Source organism: Rattus norvegicus, chromosome 2 (assembly GCF_021556685.1).
Source record: "Rattus norvegicus strain SHRSP/BbbUtx chromosome 2, alternate assembly SHRSP_T2T, whole genome shotgun sequence".
Taxonomy (NCBI): Eukaryota; Metazoa; Chordata; class Mammalia; order Rodentia; family Muridae; genus Rattus; species Rattus norvegicus.
In genome coordinates, this window is record NC_141535.1 from 235,892,027 (window position 1) to 235,915,938 (window position 23,912).

The 23,912-nt window shown below is 42.8% G+C and overlaps 1 protein-coding gene and 1 long non-coding RNA gene across 5 annotated transcripts in view; one reads left to right on the forward strand and one right to left on the reverse strand.

Moving 5' to 3' along the window:
• Window positions 1-23,912, reverse strand: part of Hs2st1 (heparan sulfate 2-O-sulfotransferase 1) — a 133,692-nt gene that overhangs the window by 83,849 nt on the left and 25,931 nt on the right.
• LOC148006773 (uncharacterized) lies at window positions 285-1,230 on the forward strand. The gene is made up of 2 exons (XR_015677092.1): window positions 285-710; window positions 766-1,230. It is a non-coding gene; the product is annotated as an uncharacterized LOC148006773 (long non-coding RNA).

The following is a 23,912-nucleotide window of genomic DNA, read 5'->3' on the forward strand; positions in this document are numbered from 1 at the left end:
ACTAAAAGGCGAATTTCCTTTTCTTTACTAAAACCAATAACCACTGCCTTAAAAGCTAATTGAAAAGAGTAAATTTTGTTATGAATCATTTACCACAAATTTTAAAAGGTAAATATGGCTAAAAATTATAAGTACAACCCCCTAAGTGTTTTCTAATGAAAACATTTCATCTCTTAGATAAAAGAGAAATAAGGTAAACTCATATACTTCATAACATTTACTCACTATCACTATTAGTTAAAACGATTTATATTAATATGCATTTCTTTTTTTTTTCTTTTTTTCGGAGCGGGGGGGGGGGGGGGGGACGGAACCCAGGGCCTTGCGCTTGCCTAGCAAGCGCTCTACCACTGAGCTAAATCCCTAACCCCTTAATATGCATTTCTAATTACCTTTCTATATAAACTATAATGAAATATTCTTCAATGTTTAAATATCTAATTCCATAGCTACAAACTGTACTCAACGTTTAACTACAATATATCTGATAATTTAGACAGTAGTCTATTTAAACGCAGCAAATGTGACTCCAGCCACAGATGCTAGGAGGCTGATAGAAAAAGGACAGTTCTCATCAAGGCCATGTGGAAACCAGAGTTCAGAGCTAAAAAGGCAGAGGACAGTGCCTGTTCCTCATCTTCTGCAGGAAACTGCAGTGAGGACACATTTATGGCTCTTTACTCTGATCTTTGACTGACACAATCTTATGTGTATTAACTATAACTATAATCTTTGCACATGAATGAGCATCAACTCAGAGGACAGAGTCCTCTCCCCCAGCACTCCCATGTGCTGTCCTCCCCCCAGCACTCCCAGGTGCTGTCCTCCCCCCCAGCACTCCCATGTGCTGTCCTCCCCCCAGCACTCCCATGTGCTGTCCTCCCCCTCAGCACTCCCATGTGCTCGAAGATTTGTGTTCTTCCCCCTGTGTCTGAGCTGTGTCTGGGGCTGCTGGGAACTGTCTACCCAGAGCCAGTGTCTCATCTGTTTGAGCTCCTCTCTAACCCCTTCCCACGACCCACTCCCCCAGTGAGCCCTATTCTGGAGTGATTTCTGCTTTCCATCTATGAATGGAGCCTGTAGTTTCTTTCCACAAATGACTGCTGCCTTGTGGTATTTGCTATTCTGTGTATGGCTTGTTTAATTTAATACAGTTGCAGTTCTCTCTCCTGGGCAGGTGAAGTGTTTCGTTTTTATGGCCGAATAACGTTGCGCTGTGTTACATGCTATGTTTTTAAAATCCAGTCACCAGGTGATGGACACTTTGGTTGAGTCCACATTTTGGCTGTTTGAACAGTCCTGTAGATGTCATGACTACACTTCCTTTGAATGAATACCCAGGTGGCCGTGCTGCTGGATGGTAGGCAGAACAGACACAACTGCGGTATGTCCCGTCTTGTAACACTTGTACTGATACTGAGATATTTAAGTGGCATGGAAAATAAGAATTGATAAAATCTTAAAATTCTCTAAAACTCTAATACTTTTGGTTTGCTATGGTCTTTTTTAAATCGGCTTTATGTGTGTTAGAGTCACAAAAATCAATGTCCAGCTGTTCTCTCAGCTCTACTTAGTGCTCATGTTCTCCACCCTCCGCACTTCTCCATCACTGAGGCACAGAACAGTGGCTGAGGTGTTAGGGTGGAGCTCAGTGGAACAGCACTTGACTAGAAAAGCAAGGAGCCATAAAACATTCCAGTACCGCTGGTAGATTAGGAAGATGCTGCTCACTGAGTGCTATGCCTTGGGAAGGGACTGGAGGAAAAGACTGTTCTTAATTGCAGGGCTGCTGAAACCTCAAGTCAGAATCCTTAAGGACAAAACTTCTTTGCACATGCTCACATGCTCAGGGATTAGAATTCTGTCTCAGTAAATGCCACCACAATGTCTGCATCATTCCAGGCTATGACATTGTAAATCTATACTGTCTTCACTCTGCAAGTCAATATGATATGAAAATACCTCAAAGATGTGTCAAGCCTTATGATACACACAAATACTGCACATAGCTTAGAGGACACATTAATTGCTAAAGGCACACAAATTCAGGGTGTGTGGCAAACAGTAATAGTCACTGTCCAGAGGCCGCCCAAACTAAAGCATGAATAAGTCAACTGACTGCCATCCACAGCAGCCAGTCTCCTGCACTTGTCTTGCTTGTACATTGCTTAATGACAAAAATCAAACAAGGCAAGAGAAGCTTCGCTTTGGGGTTAGCGTCCCCCTTAATTCAGGATCTGATGAGAGCTGGCTCCATTAGGAGCACTTGATGCTCTTGTGGAAGACCCAAGTTTTGTTCCTAGTATGTAAATCAGGTGGCATACAACCTGTAAATCCAGCTCAAAGGGTTCCAACCGCTCTCTGGCCTCCACAGGTACATATGCGCATGTGTGCATACACAATACACACACACACACACACACACACACACACACACACACACAGTTTTAAAGTAAATATGAATTAAATGTTTTTAAAATCACTTCTATCTAACAGGCTGGCCCATACCTATAGACCCAGCAATGAAGGCCAAGACAGAGATGTACTGCAAAATTTGAGACCAGCCTGGGCTACACAAATGGAACTAGCCTTAAAAAAAAAAAAAAAAAAAGCAGAAAAACAGAGGAGTCAGATTATTACCACATGGTTTTCCAGAATGGGTGGGTGGGGGGAGAAAACAGCAAAGGGACACTAAGCATGTTACTTGGAAAAAAAACAAAAAACCCACAAACACAATTTTATAAAAAGAGGATCAATTCATGTGTAAGTACATGCTGTATAGGTAATGGGATGACTCAAGTGAGGTTCTCTTCGTAGCATGTGATTTGGACATGGTACTCATATGGTTTTGTGAAAGGACTGTTCTCTAAAAATGTTCCTGCGTTATCATATCTGCTTTGAATCAAAAAGAATCAGTGCTACCCACACCTAGCTGAGGCCAGCGGTCTCAGGAAACTTTAGTGCAGTTTGCGTCCCAGGGGGCCCTCAGTGCTCAACAGAAAGGCTGGTCTTCCCTCACCTGGGAATGGGCAGTCAGACTCATCATTTCAAGGACAAAGACAAGACAAAGCAAGTTACTTTGCCATGGCGACAACTTTGAAAATTTCAAACAGATAACACTTCTCTACTTAGGTGTAAGTGGGGTCTAACTCGGCTGATACAATGAGGGACAAGCTCCCAATCAAAACCTGTTACCAGGAAGGTCTCCAGTGTTGGCTGTGTGACATACGTGTTCTAGAAGCTTCAGACATGGAAGAGCAATGATCTCAAACCCAATCACCTCACCACATGGGTCAAGGATTTAGGACTAAAATGTCCTAATATACATTCATTCTTCATAAACTTCTAAGTCTTTAAGTAAAACTATGAGTATTAGCCCTTTTTAAACCCTCAACTTACAGTCTAAAGAGTAACCAGGACAAGGATGGCGGCCTTTAGCCAATAGTCCTTATACTCCACTCTAAAGGAGTTGGAGTCTCGTAGTAATACATCTCAAGAACAAAATGTCTTTGTTTTCCTATCTGTAACCCCTTCCTCTTCTTTCCTTCTTTATTTATGTCTCGCTATTTAACCCAGGTACCTTAAACTTGCTATGGAAGCCCAGACTGGTCTAGAACTTGAGCTCCATCTGCCTGAGGTTCCAGAGTTCTGGGATTGCAGGAGTTTGCTAGCATAGCCAGGTCAGAAATGCTTTAATAAGCAATCAATCAATCAATCAATCAACCAATCAGTCTCTGTCGCTCGCTCTCTCTGTCTCTGTCTCTTACACACACACACACACACACACACACACACACACACACACAAGTAATATAAGGAGCTGGAAAAGTGGCTCCCAGTTAAAAGCAACTGTTGCTCTTGATAAGACCTGGGTTCAGTTCTGACCCCCCACAAAATGGTTAACAACTGTATCTAAGCCCAGTTCCAGGTGATCCAATGCCCCCTTCAGACCTCCATGGGCATCAGTCATGTGGCACATATGCACACATAAAGGCAAAATACATAACTCTAAATGAAAATTATTATTTAGGAAAAGTATAGAATAAACAAGCTCTTAACAAGAAACTCCCTCAGAGTCGGGTTAAAGCGTACATTTGTAATTTATTTGGCACAGTTGAAGATTATCTTGAGGTCATAAAGTTCTATTAAACAGAGGCTAGTGTGTTTCCAAAGCTTTGCCCTTGGCCTTAAAGAATCTAACTGCTCAGCTTACCCATGATTCAGATTTTTTATTGTTGCAGTTGTTACTATTATTAATGTCATTAAATTATGTATTCTCTTTGAGAGCCCCTCCTGCACGGACCAGAGTGCCTTGCTCTTGTCTCAGCCTCATCAGCGTGTCATCATGCCCCACCCAGGTCCAGAATTCCATAAACGCAATTCTCCCCATTGTTTCACTTTCTGCCCTTAGCCTTTGATCTTTCTAAGGCGAGACGTAGCAACCAATTTTATATCATAGGAAGAAATACATTCCCTTTTTTACATGGTCAATTAGTATTCTGAAGACTGCAAATTAAACAGTATTTCTCCATCTACCATCAAAATAGGAAAAGCCGTTTTTAAAACAAAACAAAACAAATTTGAAAACACGGTTCTAGTGTGACTCGAATCACACGGAAAGTAAGATGATTTTAATGTACACAAGCGAGAGTCACTTCTCCCCTAAAGTCCTGAGGAACCCACAAGAGGATGAAGTAAGCGTGGGAGTTACACACATACGCAGGTAAGCCAACAGGACAGAGCTTAACTCTGACCCTCAGCTACTGATCCCGAGATTCACGTGTGGGGAACATAAATGGAGAACAAGGGTCAAGAACAAGGCTCACGCTGGCTTTAAAATCAACCTATACTGAGGTATGGTGTGTACATGATAAAAAGTGTATACATGAGGAGTTTGGCAGAATATCTAAAATATGGGATTTTTTTAGTTTTTTTTTTTTTTTTTTGGAGGGGATACATCTCTCTCTTTGCAAGTGTGTGTGGATGCATGTGGAGGACAGCTCACTCTCCGTCTTGTACATGGAGGCATGCTGTCTCCTTGAACCAGGAGCCCAGCATCATTAGTTGGTGGTTCTGGTTGATCTTGTTCTGGGGACTCAGGCAGGCTGCCTCTGTCCTGGCTGTTACAAGGGCTCTGGGTTCTGGAATTCTGGTCTTCAACTTGCCTAGTAATGCTTTACTCACTGAGCCCTTTCTCCAGATTTAAAGTACGATCTCTTCTTAATCTCAGAAAGGCCTTTTAAATGAACATCCCACGCAGACCTCACACAGACCCAGAGAACCAACAATGCAATGTCATTAAGGTTAGCGTTTGCTTAACTTCATGAAGGGTGACTGCATGTATAACTTCACTTAATGTGTGGCTCGTGAGGTTAAGCAATGCGTCCAAGTTCAAAGAGTTCCTGGTTAAAAAAAAAAAAAAAAAAAAGGGGGGGGGGTTGGGGATTGGCTCAGTGGTAGAGCACTTGCCTAGGAAGCGCAAGGTCCTGGGTTCGATCCCCAGCCCCGGAAAAAAAGGGAAAAAAAAAAAAGAAAGAAAAAGAATGCATAACCCAGATGACTTGAGTTTATTAAAAAAAAAAGGGGGGGGGGGTTGGGGATTGGCTCAGTGGTAGAGCACTTGCCTAGGAAGCACAAGGTCCTGGGTTCGATCCCCAGCCCCGGAAAAAAAGGAAAAAAAAAAAAAAAAAGAATGCATAACCCTGATGACTCAGCAAAGTGGCTGGGTATAAAATTAACTCAAATAAATCAGTTGCCTTCCTCTATACAAAAGAGAAACAAGCCGAGAAAGAAATTAGGGAAACGACACCCTTCATAATAGACCCAAAAAATATAAAGCACCTCGGTGTGACTTTAACAAAGCAAGTAAAAGATCTGTACAATAAGAACTTCAAGACACTGAAGAAGGAAATTGAAGAAGACCTCAGAAGATGGAAAGATCTCCCATGCTCATGGATTGGCAGGATTAATATAGTAAAAATGGCCATTTTACCAAAAGCAATCTACAGATTCAATGCAATCCCCATCAAAATACCAATCCAATTCTTCAAAGAGTTAGTCAGAACAATTTGCAAATTCATCTAGAATAACAAAAAACCCAGGATAGCTAAAACTATCCTCAACAATAAAAGGACTTCAGGGGGAATCATTATCCCTGAACTCAAGCAGTATTACAGAGCAATAGTGATAAAAACTGCATGGTATTAGTACAGAGACAGACAGATAGACCAATGGAATAGAATTGAAGACCCAGAAATGAACCCACACACCTATGGTCACTTGATTTTTGACAAAGGAGCCAAAACCATCAAATAGAAAAAAGATAGCATTTTCAGCAAATGGTGCTGGTTCAACTGGAGGTCAACATGTAGAAGAATGCAGATCGATCCATGCTTATCACCCTGTACAAAGCTTAAGTCCAAGTGGATCAAGGACCTCCACATCAAACCAGACACACTCAAACTAATATAAGAAAAACTAGGGAAGCATCTGGAACACATGGGCACTGGAAAAAATTTCCTAAACAAAACACCAATGGCTTACGCTCTAAGATCAAGAATCGACAAATGGGATCTCATAAAACTGCAAAGCTTCTGTAAGGCAAAGGACACTGTGGTTAGGACAAAACGGCAACCAACAGATTGGGAAAAGATCTTTACCAATCCTACAACAGATAGAGGCCTTATATCCAAAATATACAAAGAACTCAAGAAGTTAGACCGCAGGGAAACAAATAACCCTATTAAAAAATGGGGTTCAGAGCTAAACAAAGAATTCACAGCTGAGGAAAGCCGAATGGCTGAGAAACACCTAAAGAAATGTTCAACATCTTTAGTCATAAGGGAAATGCAAATCAAAACAACCCTGAGATTTCACCTCACACCAGTGAGAATGGCTAAGATCAAAAACTCAGGGGACAGCAGATGCTGGCGAGGATGCAGAGAAAGAGGAACACTCTTCCATTGTTGGTGGGATTACAGACTGGTACAACCATTCTGGAAATCAGTCTGGAGGTTCCTCAGAAAATTGGACATTGAACTACCTGAGGATCCAGCTATACCTCTCTTGGGCATATACCCAAAAGATGCCCCAACATATAAAAAAGACACGTTCTCCACTATGTTCATCGCAGCCTTATTTATAATAGCCAGAAGCTGGAAAGAACCTAGATGCCCTTCAACAGAGGAATGGATACAGAAAATGTGGTACATCTACACAATGGAATATTACTCAGCTATCAAAAACAATGACTTTATGAAATTCGTAGGCAAATGGTCGGAACTGGAAAATATCATCCTGAGTGAGGTAACCCAATCACAGAAAAACACACATGGTATGCACTCATTGATAAGTGGCTATTAGCCCAAATGCTTGAATTACCCTAGATGCCTAGAACAAATGAAACTCAAGACGGATGATCAAAATGTGAATGCTTCACTTCTTCTTTAAAAGGGGAACAAGAATACCCTTGGCAGGGAATAGAGAGGCAAAGATTAAAACAGACACAGAAGGAACACCCATTCAGAGTCTGCCCCACATGTGGCCCATGCATATACAGCCATCCAATTAGACAAGACGGATGAAGCAAAGAAGTGCAGGCCGACAGGAGCCGGATGTAGATCTCTCCTGAGAGACACAGCCAGAATACAGCAAACACAGAGGCGTATGCCAGCAGCAAACCACTGAATTGAGAATAGGACCCCCGTTGAAGGAATCAGAGAAAGAACTGGAAGAGCTTGAAGGGGCTCGAGACCCCTTATGTACAACAATGCCAAGCAACCAGAGCTTCCAGGGACTAAGCCACTACCTAAAGACTATACATGGACTGACCCTGGACTCTGTCCCCATAGGTAGCAATGAATATCCTAGTAAGAGCACCAGTGGAAGGGGAAGCCCTGGGTCCTGCCAAGACTGAACCCCCAGTGAACTAGACTGGTGGGGGGAGGGCGGCAATGGGGGGAGGGTTGGGAGGGGAACACCCATAAGGAAGGGGAGGGGGGAGGGGGATGTTTGCCCGGATACCGGGAAAGGGAATAACACTCGAAATGTATATAAGAAATACTCAAGTTAATAAAAAAAATAAATAAATAAAATGTTAAAAAAAAAAAAAAAAGAGTTGCTGGTTACTGCTGGGTTAGACTAAAGCAGCCCAGCAGTACTGCTGTTCCCCTGCACTGGCTCATTTTCACACCTGTGTAATGACGTGAATTCAGGGGACGGAGCCTCCTTCCCTGAGGGGCTTCAGTGGAATATTTTGTCAGTCACAAGAGCATTAATATGTGCTCCCCAGTTTAGGATTACCGTTCTAGTGTCAACTTTTTTAAAATCGGCCTTTCAGATTCTGCATGTGGACACTGCAGTACTGCAGTGCCGTCTTTCTGAGTCTGGTTCATTCACTTAGCATTCACTCTCCAGTTCTGTTCCTGCTGCTGTAGATGACAGTGTCGTTCTCACCGCTGAACAGTACTCTATTGCGAGTGTACCACAATCTCACCAGGATGGCCACTGGCTGCTCCCACTCCTCGATGTAGACAGTGCTTCGAGGGACACAGACAAGCAGGTGTCTATTTCAGAAAAGCAATGAAAGACACCTACTGCTTGCTTCATGGCCAAGTCAGCATCAGGAGATGAAGCCAGTCTAACCAGTACAGTGGACTCTCCCTGTCAGCCATCTGTACGACCTCCTCGGTGACCTGCTTCTTTGGACTGTTCCCTTGTTTTCTGTTTGTTGCCTTATCACTGAGGTCTTCTTTATCTGTTTCGGAGATAAGGTTTCCCAGGACGGCTCAGCTGAATTAACCTGACTTCTCTCTGAGTGCTTGTATAAGCTGTATGTGCCACGGTGCCTGAGACAGATTGTTGATTCCTAGTGGTTCTTTCTCTACTGCTGGGAACAGGCTGATCAACCTTTTCTATGGGCCTGTGTCCTCACCTGGTAAAAATGAATCTGACCTGGCAGAATGCATTTGGAGGACTCTCATCCCCATCTACATTTTGGAATAAGGTCATAACTAACATTGGCTCTTCTTTAGAAAGGGAATGGTCATCCCTTGAATATTCTTCTGACTCTCAAACACAATTAATAATTCTTCAATAATGAATACATTTAAACCAATCCCAAAACAAAACTCTGCATGATTGATTTTTGTTATTTTTGTCAGGCCAGAGCAAAATTTTCTGCTACAAACTGCTCACTCCTCCATGTTCACGGCCACATGTCTGGTTAGGTCTGAGTAGACACATGACCTAAGATAAGCCCGTTGTAAAACCCCCGCTCCTGATCCACATCAGGCAGCCTCGTGGGTCACATGGTTTTCTTCATCTCTACCGACTATTCTCATACCCTTCCGGTTTCTCCAGAAAAGACCACATCTTATCAATACTTAATTTTTAACTTCTTAAATTTGTTTTATGCCTAAAGATAATTCATATGTGCCCTGAGTTCTAAAGACTTTTCTGTTCCATATCTCTTGGCTTTCTCTCTCAGCTGCCACTGTCTCCACACCTTGCTACCACTGAGCCAGTTTCAAAAGCCTAAAGATAATATGTGCCCTGAGTTCTAAAGACTTTTCCATTCCATATCTCTGGGCCTTCTCTCTCAGCTGCCACTGTCCCCACACCTTGCTACCACTGAGCCGGTTTCAAAAGAGTAGGTGTTTACTGCCTCTTGCCCGTGTCGTGTCCACAGTAACTAGAATACTGTAAAATATACAACTGACCATTAGTAAATACTTCTGATCTAATAAAGTTGTGGGTAAGAAGATCTCATCAGCCCTGCCTCACTCACGTATCCACACATAGGATTGATCGATTGAGCTAGCATTAGGTGAAACTATTTACCGGAGCTTTTCTGAGGAGAAAAAAATTAATGGTGCTAACTGGCATCTATTTTGTGCTTAAATATTAAAATGTTTAATCTACATACTATTCTAGTGCATAAAGGAGTTTTTATGAACACTGCAACGGCTTCTAAATTTGTGTATTTGTGCCATGTCTTAATTTACTTGTATAATTTTCTTTTTTTCTCCACAAATAACAGGCTAATGCCATCCCCTGTAGACAAAAAAAGCAGACTTAAAATTATTGGTTTGTATAGATGGGTTCATTTAGCATCCTGATTCACAACCAACATGCACTTCTTTCCAGATCTCCTCAGTATCAAACTGCTGACAAAGAAAACTGTTTTAATCATGTTTATTTGCATTAAGACATTAATTATAAAATGTGTTCTGTGTACTGATAGAATAACCTAAACAAGATTTAATCATTCTGTTAGAAAATGTTGAAATTATCTTTTTACCTGTGATTTAAAGCACTTTTAATTAAAAGAACTGTCAGTAAATAAATTTAATCCGATTATTACCTATTAAATTAAAAAGCCAATTAAATAGGGAATAATTTATCAAGCTGGGTTTTTTAAATAAATTTTTAAGTTAACTACTCTGTTTCAAATAATAATTCCACTTTTCAGAAATTAATGAAAAGATGTACTTGTAAAACCTGACTTAATATATGTTACTACAAAAGCCTAGCTCTTAGAAACCACTAGGTTATTCCAATATTTAAACCAGAAGGGCGGGGTCACCTCACAGCCCTCCACACTCCATACAAACACAGCTCAGGAACGGGGAGAGGACAGCTGCACAGAATCGCTTTCTTTGGAAAGAAAACAGGACGCTTTCTTTGGAAAGGCCTTTTGTTCCTCAAAAGACTACTGAGTCGAGGTTCTGAAAACCTAGCCATCGAATGACCTATAAAACTAAGAAACAAAAACTTAAATATGAAAGCTACACCAGGATCAATTTTTAAAAAAGGTTTTGAAGAAGGGACTTTTAGGAGGTAATCTATGGGAAAACTGTCTTCAGTGCACCACTGTATACTCAGGATGCTCTGCGGCACCACTGTATACTCAGGATGTTCTAGCACCACTGTATACTCAGGATGCTCTGCAGCAACAATGTATACTCAAGATGCTCTGCGGCACCACTGTATACTCAGGATGCTCTGCGGCACCACTGTATACTCAGGATGTTCTAGCACCACTATATACTCAAGATGCTCTGCAGCAACACTGTATACTCAAGATGCTCTGCAGCAACACTGTATACTCAAGATGCTCTGCAGCAACACTGTATACTCAAGATGCTCTGCAGCAACACTGTATACTCAAGATGCTCTGCAGCAACACTGTATACTCAAGATGCTCTGCAGCAACACTGTATACTCAAGATGCTCTGCAGCAACACTGTATACTCAAGATGCTCTGCAGCAACACTGTATACTCAGGACTTCAGAAAGCGAACTGTCATCAAAGGCTGCTGTTCCCATCATATTGCTCAGCTGTAAAACATAAGGGTTCATTACTAAAGCTACTCACTACCTTTGTGTTCTACCGGTTGGGTTAGACAAACCTGTTGAGATGTAAATATCAACAGAAGAATACATAAAGTTATAACTGTGTTGGAAGGGAAGAGTTTCTTTCTAGTTGGCAGATGAAGAAAGTGGTTTATTTTCTTCATTGCATTCCGTAAGGACATTCCCTTGGCATTTCTCAGACAACCCTTCGTCCCTGGAGAACACCACGACCTAACAAGACAACCTAAAGGCAGAGAACTCTAAGTCCTTCATGCCAGCTCTAACTTTTCAAACACATCTGATAACTAATACCACGCCCAGTGATGGAAGAGACACAAGCGTTTATGTAAGCAGGTCTTGATCACTGTGTCCTTTATCACACTGAGAGGCTAGATGCAATGTGTGCCCGCTCAGACGCCCCACCACTACCGTTTCATGCGTCCCATCAGGGACTTCGGAATGCTAACTAACTTGCAAGCACTACTCCTGCAAGGTAAGTTTGAGTTACCAGTTGTAAGGAAAGTCATTTAATGTCCTTAATTTTAGAAATTAAATGATAAAGAAGCTTATCCTAAGCCCATGGGAATGAGAAAACTCCGAACTGACTACTAAGCACGCACACACACACACACACACACACACACACACACACACACACACACATACACACACACACCAGCTAATTTTAATATGCCTTGAGTAGCTCAGTGGCTGGGCACTTCTAAACCTCCCTGCATCGAGCACACACAGCCCTCTGGTATTCCTGGCTTGACACCTTCTAAATCTATGTTTTACCTTTGCTGCCCTGTTACCTTCTAAGCACCCCTCTCCCACCAAATAGGGTCACTTTCCCTTTCTACCTCCATTGTTGGATGGTTTTTCTTCTGCAGCTCTTAAATCTGATCCTTACCCTCTGAGTCATGGTGATTCTCTTCTTCCCCTCTCTCTGGTCCCTTGCCCACACAATCTAAAAGTCCTGCCTCCATCTCCCTGCCCAGTCATGGGCTGTACAGCAATTCTTCATTACCAATTGCAGCCAGCTGGGAGCTGAATTAAGACAAAGCATTAGAATCAATTCCCAGAAGTCCAGTTCCAGGTCCCCAAAACCAGCGGCCTCAAACCATATAATCTGCCCAGAAACATGCAGGTGAAATGGCTCATGATCAAAGACAGCCAGATGGGCACAGGGCAAGAAAGACCTCTCACAGTGATTCCAGTTACAAATACGTTTGTAAAATGCCTGGCAACACTGTCAGGTAAGTAGTCAGAGGCCAAACTCCCTAAAGAACCTCAAGTGGGAAAAAGGAAAGCGAGCGGCCTTCAGGGCTCCAGGTACTGAACGCATCTGCTGCTCATCACAAACCATGCTCACCACGGACACAAGTTTTTAAAGACTGAAACACTTGAAAGAGAATAGATGGGGGTGAGATGGGAGGTCTGCATTAACAACATTAAGAAAATAACCTCCTAAGGAAGAAAATTAGCAGGAAGAAGATGGCTTAAGACAAGAGAGAAGCGGGGTTGTTCCTACACACATATATCTAAACATCACATATTTGGAACAACCTTAAAGTAATTAGTACAGAGTCTAAGAAATAATTTCATTATATTCCTCCAGTTTAAAAACATTATTTATAAATTATTCAACTGGATAATTGCTTCATATCCTTTATGCAAATAAAAGGGAATGAAATGAGTTCAACAGAGTTGCAATTAATTTTCCACATACATGGCCCGTGATGCTTGTAGTGCTGAGATGAACCCAGGCTGCCAAACGTCCAGCAGCTTTCTACATCAAGATGGTTCATCAGCCCTGACCATGTGACTGCCAACACCACAAGTTCTACATTCATACATAGTGTGTAAATGTATCTATTTTAAAGCTTACAGCTGATCAAATGCATTTAAACAGTCTACAGACGAGAGTAGAAGAACCATATACTTCAAAGATTAGAGAATTAAAATAGGTAATCCAAAGGCAGAAAGAGACAAATAATCCCAAGCCATAGAAACACCATTATCTCTTACTCAGAACTTCAACACACACACACACACACACACACACACACACACACACGCACACACACATACACGCACACGCACACACGCACATGCACACACACGCGCACACATGCGCACACACTTTGGTTTAGTAGTTTTGTTTTGTTTTGTTTTGTCTGTTAGTTTGTGTATTTTTCTTTAGGGTTTCTTTTGAAAAAAACGCCGACTTCTCACTTGGGCCCCAAGAGGACTTTAAAAAGGCAATGAAGCCTGGCATCTCCGTCTTGTCTGTGTGTCTCCTTAACTTGGATCACACTCCTGCCTCACTCTGCACAGGAGTGCCACCAACCTGTCTCAGCCTCTCAAGGCTGAAGGGACAGACACAAGACCTGGTGTCTTAGTTAGGGTTTTACTGCTGTAAACAGTCACCATGACCAAGACAACTCTTATAAGGACAACATTTAACTGAGGCTGGCTTACAGGTTCAGAGGTTCAGTTCAGTATCGAGGTGGGAACATGGCAGCATCCGGGCAGGCATGGTGCAGGAGCTGAGAGCTCTACATCTTCATCTGAAGGCTGCTAGTGGAAGACTTGCTTCCAGGCAGCTAGGTAGGGTGAGGATATTTAATCCCCACAGCAACACACCTACTCCAACAAGGCCATACCTCTTAATAGTACCACTCCCTGGCTAAGCATATATAAACCATCAGACCTGGATTCCAAGAATACCATATCCTCACAGGACAGACATCCAACATGGAGGCAAATGCCTGTAAGGACGAGGGAAGGGAAGCAAGCACCTTGTAAGAAGCAGACCGACCTCCACACGATGATAGACAGTTGTAAGGAATCCTTTGGGCCATCTCGCAGAGTCAGAACTAATAATCAGCCAGCCACAACTGCTTGATTATGCAAGTGTGCCCCAAACTCCTTTTGTAAAGCTCATGTTGGTACTCAAAGACTGGACTAGGGCACCAGACCCTTCCTCTGTCCTTCCTAACACGCTAACTCTCCATCCTCCCCTTCAGCACTGTGCACCCCTTCAGCAGTGTATGAGGAGGGTGGCAGAACTGAGGGAGCTGGGCCTTTTCTCTGAAACTCCAGTTGCTGGAGAGCGGCTCCAGAAACTGTCAGCATCTCTGGGTTGCTGTTGTTTGTTTGTTGCATTTCGAAAAACAAAACATAAAGGGTTAAGATGCCATAAAATGAGTGTCAACTCCCCTCAGTCCTGGCTGCTGTGACTACTGCTGAAGATTCTGGACAGTGTCCCTAGAGTAGCCACCAAACCGGCACAGGCTGGCGCAAATGCCATGGCTCAGGTTAGCAGACTCCACGCAGGCCCTTTTCTCTCTCTGAAGAAGGTAAAGCCCTATATTCCTCGTCTGACTTCTCTATCCATGACACTCTAGAGTGTGAGCCCTAGAGCTAAGCAGCACGAGTCCTCCCGGCGAGCTCCAGTTTACCTAACTATCTTCCAGTTAGATTCTAATAACTGGCTAGAGACTCAACACCCAAGTGTTGTTTCTGTTAATATACCAATAACCACCCTCCTTCCCCCATACTTAAACTAGAATCTCTAAAAGGGGAAAAGCATGTACTGCACATTTAAAAGAAAAATTCACCTAAATGATTTTCACAAGCAAGTCAAGCTTGGGAAACCACTGGTCTCTCCAAGATGCTGATGGAATTCTAAAGATTAAAAATTAAAATTTACTTAAGGTCAACCTAATATGAAGCCAGAAGAGGGCAGCAGGTAGCTTTTCTGAAAAGCTAAATATGCAAATATATAAATAACTATAAGGTACTAAGTAGACAGTCTTCTCCAGGAAAGGCCCACGGAGGCTTAGATATTCTCAGAGAAGCCCCTGCCTCCGGTGAGAAGTAATGAACCAAGCAGGGCTGGGCAGCAAGCGACTCAGCCGGGAAATGTCAGGAAGTGTCTGGCACCAGGCCTGCTCAGTGGATGAGAGGCCACAATCAGAGCTACTATCTGTCAGGAGGTGACTACGCAAAACGACAAAAGCTGGAACAAGCTGAAGCTCAACCCTCACTGGCAAGCCCAGCTGCAGCAGGAGAGCTGAGGGTCTGCAGTTTGAAATCTCAAAGTGAAATAATGCTGGGGAAGGTAGATGGCTTCACACCAAAACAACATAAAGAAGCAATGTTTGATGTCAAGTGATACACCGTAATGGAAACAAACCTCAATGTTCTAGAGGATGCTGGGCTGTGTGGGAGCGACTGCCATAATACAGGCACTTACTTACCTATAGTGATCTGCACCACAGCATGGGAACGGGGAGAGGGAACAAAAGCTCCTCTCCCTGCTCAGACCATTAGAAATCTAGTGTCTGTTCCCACACTGTGAGTGTTACTCCTACTTGTAAATCTGTTTACTACTCTTCTATTCTTCCTGACTTCCTTAGTCATTCACCTTATTGCATTGAAATGAGGCTGAGATTAAGAGATCAATTAACATATGGGCTGAAGAGATGGTGCAGGGGTTAAGAGAATTTGCTGCTTTTACAGATCCAAGACAGGTTCCCAGAATCCCTCATCAGGCACCTTACAAATGTCACCTTACAAATGTCAACTGTCTGTAACTCCAGCTCCATGAGATCCAACCACCAATCTCCAAGGGTGTCTGCACTCATGTGCACATAGCTACATACATACATACATACATACATACATACATACATACATACATACGTACATACATACATATACATACACTAATTAAAAATGAAAAAATACATCTTTAAAACATGACGCAGAGTTTTCTAATCTTTGCTATTAGAGCATTTAGAACTTTGCAAGTGCGAGACATTTCCCTACAAAGATGCAGTGATGAAGAGTCAATCAGCACAAGAATAGCTGTGCAAATCCATCCTGACTTCCGCCCACAGCTATCACAGCTGATGCACACAAAGCACTGTCATCCGGTGTATAATTCAGACGGCATTTCCACATCCTCCACTGTTACCGCTCCTCACGGCCAACAAAACCAAACTGCACTGTGCAGTGGAGCTGTGCATCCTCCTAGCTATAGACTTGTGCATCCGCTTACACTCGTTCATTTTAAGTGTGTGTGTGTGTGTGTGTGTGTGTGTGTGTGTGTACGTGTGTAGAACACTTAAGAAGATATTCTAAAACACATTTATAGCCTGAAAGTCTGTCGAGCACATATTTTTCTACTCCTTCCTCTCAAACTTTGGGAGACAGGCTTTTACAAGTTGGCCTCATAGTTTCCGTCCTTGCATCTCAGTCTTCCCGGAGCTCGATAACAACCATGTGCCATAACACCAGGCTAGGCTTTTTGGTAAAAAGAAAGAAAGAGGGTGGGATGAAAAGAAGCTTAAAAAAAAAGGAGGAAAGAGAAAAGGGGGAGGAGGAGGAAGAAGAGGAGGAGGAAGTGGAGGAGGAGGAAACCATTTTCCACTGCACCACGCTTTCCAGAGCTGAGCACTAGAAGAGACACAGCGTCAGAAGTCAGTGTCAGTCAGCAGTCATCTAAGATCTCGGATATCTAGCTGCCCACCACACCCTTGTCAGCCCAACTGCTAACCAATCATCCATATCACTGACAGACTGAGTACACTGCCACTGCTGCCTGTGTGCTCTGCTGGGTACTGACCCTGGGCGAGCATGATCCTGCACTCACTGTGACTCCAGTGCACCACCGCTCTACAGCATCCCCGTGGGAATCTCAAATGATTTCAGTGTCTGATCTTACATTCTAGACATTCCAGGACAAAAGGGATAGAACTGGATAGAACCCCAATACACTGCCATATTCCTTAATTACAAGGATTTCTGTAGGTAACTAGGAAAAAAAAGTTACCTAAAGTCTCAAGTGAGAAAAATCCTCTCCAAAAACAAACTATTTTATGATAAAATGCCAGAGTATAATGATTATGATTTAATACAAAACAAACAAACAATAATTCTTTCTCACCAAATGTGGTTGCTCTCCAACCACTGACTTACTGTTCTAAATGTCACAATGCTGCATCCAGTAAAAAGCACACTTCAAGATCTGTACTACATGCTGCAGATGACTCACAATTCCTACAGGCTGACTCACGGGGCAAACAACTGACACTAGGGCTTGCGCTCAGGGAGCTGAGCGGGCTGGTACTGGGAAGGGCTTCTCCTTACAGATGGGTTTTCCAGGGTAGGGCTGCATCAAAAGACAAGCAGCAGTCACAGCTTTCTCTATGGAGAACCAGATCAAAGCAGCAAGCAGCAGAGGATAATGTGAGGGAATATGTGCCTCTTTCAGCTTTTTTCTGTGTGGGTTCCCACTGTTCAAGCCAGGCTTGCTTGCTTTCCTTCTTTCTGTCTGGCTGGCTGGCTGGCTTTTCTTTTTCTCTTCTTTCTTCCTTTTTTAAAAAATTCCTCTTAGGGTTTTTTCTCATACATTATATCCCTACTGCAGTTCCTCTCTCCCCTGCCACCTCCTCTGTCCCCCAGATCCACTCCTCCTTCCCTTCCCCTCAGAAAAGGACAGGCCTCCCAGAGATGACAACCAAACACGGTATGTAAGAGTTAGGAACATGCCTTCATATTGAGACTGACGAGGCAACCCAGGAGGAGAGAAAGGGTCCCCACAGCAGGCAAAAGAGTCAGAGACGCCCTCGCTGCCACTTAGGTGTCTCACAGCACAACCATAACACATACACAGAGGACATAAGTCAGACCCATACAGGCTCCCTGATAGTTCAGTTTCTGTGATCCCCCATGATCCCTGGTTAGTTGATTCTGTGGGCCATTTTCTTTCTTTTATTAATCATTCCATTCGTTGACATCTCAAATGATATTCCATTTCTCAGTTACCGTGTCCACTATTCCCCCATCCCCCATCCCCTTTGCCCGTATGAGAGTGTTCCCGCACCCACCACACCCTCCTGCCCTAGCACTCCAGCATCCCTCTGCCCTGGAGCATCAAACCTCGCCCAGGGACCAAGGGCCTCCCTTCCCATTGCTGTCAGGCAAGGCCATCCTCTGCTACGATGAACCTGGAGCCGTGGATCCCTCCAGATACACTCCTTGTTCAGTCTAGATTCTGGGAGAACTGGGTAGTCAGGCCAGCCTATGTTGTTTTCATTGATTAAATAAATGCTTCGTATTTCCTCTTCTTGCTATACCACTGTCCTATTCGAGTTCTTCTATTTGCCTAACTAATGAAACGTCCCAATATACAACCCAACTGTAATCACAAATTCTTGTTCCTTCTCCACAAAAAGTTTATCTTAAAGAATGTTCATATTGTTGACTCAAGTTATCGCTTTTGTAAACTTATAAGCTACAGGAAACCCACTGAGACCTACCTCTCATGGACCAAATGGACTTCACCCAGATAAGTCCATCTGCCTAAAGTTCACACTTACTACCTATTCCAAAGGGTGGGATTCCTCTGGGTTTCAAATATACATCTAGGGAAAATTTTTTCTTTTCTCCCAAATGCGCTTATCTTATTCTTTGCCTATAATATGTGTGTGTGTGTGTGTGTGTGTGTTTGTGTATGTGTGTGTTCTAGCATCTTGTCAAGTCCAGGCGCTTACTACACTGAGGACAGCTCCAGAGAAGCCACCTCCAGATGTTCAATCTCCTCTCATATGTGCATTGACAAGGCTTCTTAAACTCCAGTTTGCTTGGGAAACTTTTGCACAACCTGGGTGTATAAAACAGGTAATCAAATCACATCTACTGATGATATAAAAATTAAAAACAATTATTTGATAAATATATAATATTTCAATTTATTAAAGCAAACTTTTAATGAGATGCATTTCAATGAGATGGATATGTTTGTTTAGTTTTGCAACAAGAACGAAAACTTAGGTAACACGAGACTGCAGGATGTGCAGGATCCTCAGGGTTTTCTTCTTTCTTCTTCTTTTTTTAAAGATTTAATTATTATGATACAGTGTTCTGCCTGCATGTGTGCCTGCAGGCCATAAGACAGCACTAGATCTCATTACAGATGGTCAGGAGCCACCATGTAGTTGCTGGGAATTGAACTCAGGACCTCTGGAAGAAAAACCAGTGCTCAGAGGTTAAGCCTCTGAGCCATCTACAGCCCTTCCCTGTTTTTCAAGTTGATCAATATTTTAGTGTTGTAAGCCTCAATGCTGAGAACACCATTTCACGTAAATATGTAGTACAAAATAGCAGGAGTACTTTAAGACAATTTTAGAAGTTGCTGGACTACTTTTGAAGTCCTATTCCCAAGCCAAAAATTATTAAATGATTTTATTTTAAAAAAAAAAGTCAATACAAGCAGCAATTTAACATTATAACATTCCATTTAAAACAAAATTCAATCTAATGATGTACTGATTTGATACTTAAGTAATGACAAACACCACTTTCTGTTTTCTGTAATCAAACCTTTAGTTTCTGTTAAAGCAAAAGTCTCACGTCCAGAAAACACACTGCAGTTTGTAATATGTAGCAGTCTTGAGTCTGAGCCGGGGTCTGAGGTGTGTCGGCAGCACATGGTGCAATGGCTTGTGCACAGAGAGCTAAGTGATGTGTATAGCGCGCTCAGAACCAAGGCTGGAGTGAGTCACATGACCAGCACAGGCGTGTGCTGTCAGAAGCACAGCCGCTCTTTACTCACCCCATTGTGAATCGACTCTGGCTACCGTGTGTTCAGAAACAATCTCCTACTGCCACAGTTTCCATGGACCAGTCAGTTACAGCGCCTGCTGTGGAGAACTATAACTGCACTTAAGGAGCTATGTATAGAACACAGCAATCCCGCCCAGTTTCACTCTCTGTGGTTCAGTTACCTAAGTCAGCCACTGCTGAGAAATCCTGCATAGAAAAATCTTCAAGTCACTCATTAGAGCTTTAAACCGTAGCTGTACAGTGACACCTCACCTCCTACCTTTGTCAACTGCGAAGTATACTTCTCTTTGTTAACTAGTGGTGCCCACACTGTGCGCTGCCTGCCCACTAAGTGACTCTGTAGCTGCCTTGGTTCCTGGATCGGCCATGGTGTCACACTGGTGTCACCCCTAGTAATCCCACTTTATCAAACCTGATAACAACACTGGGGATTCAGAATCACCAATGAGAACATTAAAAGAGCTTTCTTTCAATGATATGGGAAAAGTTCTCATTCAATAAGAAAAGGGAACTAAGATTGATAAACCTATAGGAATAACAGAAGCATGAAATTGTGAAGAAATGAGTGCTGGTTTTGACGTCTTCACCACAAACTGCAGAAGAGATGGCTCAGGGCACAGTGACTGCTGAGGTTAAGGTGGAAAAGACACTACAGGCATTACTGCAGTCTTGGAAGTCACCTCTCAGATAAGGATCACTAATTTGCTTACCCATAATTGAATGGTGCTTTATTAAACCTGGTAAGCATGTGAACAATGTATTCATCAGTCATGAGACGACTATTTTTAAAGAAATGCCCCATCTTAACAGAAATCTAAATAAATCTAGGTGGTCCACAGAGTCAAAGGCAGAGACAATCCCTAACTGACAGGTTGCAGGACCAACCTACGGCAGCACTGAAAGCCCTGTGGTCGGGTAAAGAGGGGTCAGAGACTGTGCGCATGTCCTCACCTGCCTTCCAACTCGTGATGAGAGAACAAGCGTGAGCAGCCCACCGCCCATGTCGGACAGAAATCCTGAAACAGACCGCTGAGATGCTCGGCCTCACCCAGGTGTCCCAGTCTATGGCTGCCTTCCCACTGCCCAGCAGAACCAACTCACGGCACCATCAGATGCTCAACTCAATACAGCCTTCTCCTTGAAACTCACATAGATCCTTTCCGACGGCAGAAAAAAGGAGGCGCATTCTCCATGAACTTTTGCTGAGAAGACAAAAGCAAAAGGCTACTTCTTCCCCTCTAAGTTTTATTTTGAAAATTTCACACCTAAAATAATGCTGGGGCAAAGAGGCACAAGGAAATGAATCCTTCATGTAAAACACTGGATCGTGCAGTCTCAGTAGGAACAATACTGTCCCCAGTTGTTAGTGCTCTGCCACTTTGCTGACTCTCCTTACACCCATAATTCTTCTTGTTTAAACTATCTGGAAATTACTTTCCAGTGCCTTGATGTTGCGTCTATACACACCATTTAAACATGGGCTTTTCCTGTATAATCACCGCAATGCTCGCATTGTAACAATTGTTTACAGTCTTTAGTTAACACAACATTGTTTACTGTACGCTGCAAATAGTTCAATTGAACTGATATTTCCTTTTTTGTTTGCTTTATAATATCTCAGGTACTTCTATAGAAAAAGTTTCATTGTCTCTTTGTCTCATATTTTGTGTTAGAAGCCCCACCTGTTACAACGCTGATGAAATTATCTTCCAACACGTAAAAAAGTTAAAGCACCTAGAGCAAGCGTATAATAAGTCAGGGTAAAGAGACATTCCTGTAAAGAGTCTTTCCTATCTAGCTCTGTTAACAGTACACGGTATCTGCAACTTGATAGCAGGTACTTGCTGAAATTAAAATAACACAAGGGATAAGTGTTTTGGCTAAGCCCTAGGTCCTGGATAAAAATTCAGTCAGCAGAATACTCTACCAAAACTAAATGAGGTGGCCAGGCATGGGGTACAGGTCTGTAATTTCAGTGCTATAATGAGACTAGCTGAGTCTACACAGCAATTTCTAGGGGAAATAAAAAAATTAACTTTAATGTTATCTAAACATGTAATATACATAACAGAAATTTCCTAAAATGAACAAAAAAGTGTACCAGTAAAGCCGGAGAGGTGGCTGAATGGTTAAGAACTCCGGGTGCTCTTCCCAGAGGACCCTGATTCGAGTCCCAGCAGTGACATGATAGCCAGCTCTGCTTCAGCGGTGACCTACTTCTAGGGGGTTTGGTGCTCTCTTCTGACCTCTGTAGGCACCAGGCATGCGCATGGTACAAAACAGTCATACACAGAAAATAAAAAATCTAAAAATTAAAAAGCACACAGAAGTCACTGGGGTAGAGAGTTACTAGGGATTGAACCACAGAGCAAGAGCTCTCTCTGCCTCTGAGCCGTATCCCCAGCTTTCACTCAGCTAATTTACATGAGGCAATGTCTCACACTGGCTGCCCAGGCTGGCCTGGAACTTGCAACCCACCTGCTCGATGCTCCTACACAGCTCAGACTATTGGCCCATACCAGGCCTGCTCTTGATATCGGGTTTAAGAACTTTGGAGGAGATAAGGCAGGAAGACACTGGAGGCCAGATGGACCTAAGAATGAGGGGCCGTCAGCCTGACTGAGAAAGTTTCTTTAAAAAAGATTTTTTTTAATTATTATTTCATTTAGACTAAGAGAAAAAATCGTTCATTAGCCATAATAAGATGCTTTCTGGGAAACAAACACATACTGGTCTCATATTTCTCTATGCCCTGTAAGCCAGGTACTGAATACTCTGTGTTCAAGTCTGCCCTGTCCGGGTAGTCAGACAGCAAAGGCACTGGAAATCACAGAGTTGCTGCAGAACCAGAATGCAGGCGCCCTAGACTCAGTCATTCCTGAGTGATGTTACAGGTATACAGTGCCGTCCAGGTACTTGCTGTCCTCCCGAGACTGGAGTTCAGAAAACATACAAAAGTGTTGATCTGTGTCTCCTTACCACAACTCACAGAAATGCCAGTAAGGTAATACATCAGCTTGCAAAAATATTTTAGACCCTTGACAGTTCTTGAAAAGGGGAATTATCTCTATAAATATAAGAATATAAAAGCTATGGTTTCTTTCATAAGCTTAAGTTTTAGTGACAGAGTTTTAAGGCTGCACCTGGTGAGTGAGTCAGACATGCTCTACAGTGACCCTGGGAGAGCACCTATGATCTCACACCCTAGCCACGGCACTGGGCAGCACATTCTCCACAGACCGGTTTCTAAGGTGTATGAACAGTTTGCATGTTCTCTTTACAGGGCCTGTGCTTAATGACTAAATACACTCTTGGTTTGATGGCCTCTCTGACTAAGTGGTTTTCAATGAGGGTTGGCATGTGCATTCTGCAAAGGAAAAACCCCCAGGGATCTGATCCATCTCAGCCAACTGTGACCAGAGCTTCAGGCCAGCCAGCTTCATAACCAGGAAAAGACTTGTGTGCTGTTAATTAATTTTCAAAACACTGTAATTAGTAGTTTGGTGACAGAGCATTCCAGGCTAGTTCTAACTGTTTAACAGAGTAAGTACAGTCTCGTTCATCTAGCTCACAGCTGCATTTGATCTCACCTGGCCTTCGTTTTTTTGTATAAGACTTCACTAGACAACTACTAAAAGTCAATCAAAGCTCTTTTTAATGCACATTCTTTTAAATGTGTAAATTGTGTAGCTCAACACATATAGCACTGAACATCTGATACAGACTTTAATTAAAACAACAAACAAACAAACACTGGTTCTAGACGCTGACCCTAGGTTTTATTAGTCACAAGGAGCCTACCACTGAGTAACACCACAGTCCCAGAACTTTGTTTTCTGGATCTTCATAGGCTGGGGATAGACAGAGCCTCAGATATCAAAGTAAATGGAGTCGTCTTCTTCAGGCTTTTCCTCCATGTT